The sequence below is a fragment of the Ceratotherium simum genome, chromosome 23 (assembly GCF_057802395.1).
Source record: "Ceratotherium simum simum isolate JZ-2026a chromosome 23, ASM5780239v1, whole genome shotgun sequence".
Classification (NCBI taxonomy): domain Eukaryota; kingdom Metazoa; phylum Chordata; class Mammalia; order Perissodactyla; family Rhinocerotidae; genus Ceratotherium; species Ceratotherium simum.
The window spans coordinates 23,298,322-23,300,942 of NC_141922.1; the positions used below are offsets into that span (position 1 = coordinate 23,298,322).

The following is a 2,621-nucleotide window of genomic DNA, read 5'->3' on the forward strand; positions in this document are numbered from 1 at the left end:
TCTTAGAAAATTCATTACAAAAAGGGAAGTGAGTGTCCCTAAAACCAAAGTGTTGTATAAGCTTAAAATAAAGTATTAAGTAAAAATATTGCATTTTAAAAACCTTAAGACAAAGGGGATAAACTTCAAGATTCTTTCATGTCGTGGGTCATGGAGTCTCCCCCCTTGGTCTGTAGTGTTTTGGGTTCTGTGCGGTGGAGGGTGGGCACACCACTGGGTCCAACCACTGTGTCAATCCTGCCTCTCTCTTTTTTTTTTTTTTAATTTTTTGTTTATTGCGGTAACGTTGGTTTATAACATTGTAAAAATTTCAGGTGTACATCATTGTACTTCTATTTCTGCATGGACTACATCATGTTCACCACCAAAATACTAATTACAACCCATCACCACACACACGTACCGAATTATCCCTTTCACCCTCCTCCCTCCCCCCTTCCCCTCTGGTAACCACCAATCCAATCTCTGTCCCTATGTGTTTGTTTATTGTTGTTATTATCTACTACTTAATGAAGGAAATCATACGGTATTTGACCTTCTCCCTCTGACTTATTTCACTTTGCATTATACCCTCAATGTCCATCCATGTTGTCACAAATGGCTGGATTTCGTTGTTTCTTATGGCTGAGTAGTATTCCATTGTGTATATATACCATAGCTTCTTTATCCATTCGTCCCTTGATGGGCACTTAGGTTGCTTCCAAGTCTTGGCTATCGTGAATAAGGCTGCAATGAACACAGGGGTGCATGTACCTTTGCAAATTGGTGTTTTCAAGTTCTTTGGATAAATACCCAAGAGTGGAATAGCTGGATCATATGGTAGTTCTATCCTTGATTTTTTGAGGAATCTCCATACTGTTTTCCATAGTGGCTGCACCAGTTTGCACTCCCACCAGCAGTGTATGAGAGTTCCCTTCTCTCCACATCCTCTCCAACACATGTTGTTTCTTGTCTTGTTAATTATAGCCATTCTGACGGGCGTGAGGTGATATCTCATTGTAGTTTTGATTTGCATTTCCCTGATAGTTAGTGATTTTGAACATCTTTTCATGTGTCTGTTGGCCATCTGTATATCTTCTTTGGAGAAATGTCTGTTCAGGTCTTTTGCCCATTTTTTAATTGGGTTGGTAGTTTTTTTGTTGTTGAGATGCATGAGTTCTTTATATATTTTGGAGATTAAGCCCTTATCAGATGTATGGTTTGCCTCTCTCTTCCGGGCTCCCCAAACATGGGGTCAAGGCGTGGCCTGCCCCCTGGAGGCTGGCGAGCAGGCGGGCCATTCCTTAGTCCACGCTGGGGTGCTCCGGAGGCGCTGACCGAGGCCTTGCGTCCCCGCTACAGTGTCCCCAGTTCCGGGCCCTGTGTTCTCCTGGAATTTAGCCTCCCCGCCCCCTCCGCCCCCAGAGCCAATGGCAAGGCCCTGCCCAGAGGCCTAGTCGTGGCCTGGGCGGCTCTTCCCCGCAGGCCTGGTCCCAGCAGTGGAGAGGCGGGGCTGCTCCTCCCGCAGCCCGTGGCCGGGCGGCTGCGGCTGCAGCGTGCCGCCTGTGATGTACAGCTCCAGGAGGCCCGTGGTGGCCTTGCCCACCCTCTCCCCGGGCACGCCGTGGCTCAGGAGCGGCCCAGGAGGTCCCCGAGCCTGGGGTTGGGCCCCAGCATGAGCTTGGCGCGGCCGGCCGGGCTCTGGCGCAGAGCAGGCCGCCGCCGGCGGTGGTGTGGAGCTCTGTCACCGCCTCCAGCACGGTCATGCCCTTGGCCAGCAGGCTGAGCAGCTCGGGGAGCGCAGCCGTCAGCGGGCGCCGCCGCAGGCCCTGGGTGAAGGGCGCGTCCTCGGGCTCGGGCCACAGCGCCTGCTCTACTGCCCGGGGAAGAGGGCGAGGGCAGCTCGCAGTGGACACGGTCGAGCGTGCCCAGTTCACACACCAGCTGGATGCCCTCCTCCGTGGTGGTCCAGGGACAGAAGGGCAGCTCGGTGGCCTCCAAGTGCAGTAGGACCCCAGCGCCGGAGCCAGGCCAGCAGCAGCCGGGTGAGCAGCTTCATGCGGCGGCTCTGCAGGGTCTTGCAGTGGTAGTTAAGGATGGCGTCGCTGGTCAGGTGGCCCAGCAGTGCCAGTTCCCCGGAATTTAGAGACAGGGCTGCCCCGCCCCAGCACACACCTACAGGATCCAGGGGATCATGAGCTTGTTGGGGTTCTGTTTGAAGCGCTGCAAGATGGCCAGGAGCTCGGTGTACGTGTAGTAGCGGTACCCTTGCCCCATTTAGGGAGGAGCCAGCACCTCTAGGCGGTGGCCGCGGCCACCCCAGGCAAGGAACAGCAGGGAAGCCCGAAGAGGTTGCTGCCACAGGAGTGGGAGGGATGGCCTGGCCGTTTGACTCCTGGAGGAACCATCAATATGAGGTGATGAACGGCCCCTCAGGAAGATACACCCAACCTTCACTGCCTCCAAGGCCCAGTTTATGTATTTTTAATTTTGTTGCTTGTGCTTTTGGTGCCATATCTAACAACGAGCACCTAATCCAAAATCTCAAAGATTTATACCCGATTTTTATAGTTTTAGCTTTTATATTTAGGTTTTTTATTCGTTTTTAATTTTTAGTATATGGTATGACATAGTGGTCCAGC

At 52.3% G+C, this 2,621-nt stretch overlaps 1 pseudogene; it reads right to left on the reverse strand.

Annotated features, from left to right (window-relative positions):
- Positions 1 to 1,376: 1,376 nt before the first annotated feature.
- Positions 1,377 to 2,256, reverse strand: LOC101391328 (uncharacterized; annotated as a pseudogene).
- Positions 2,257 to 2,621: the final 365 nt, after the last annotated feature.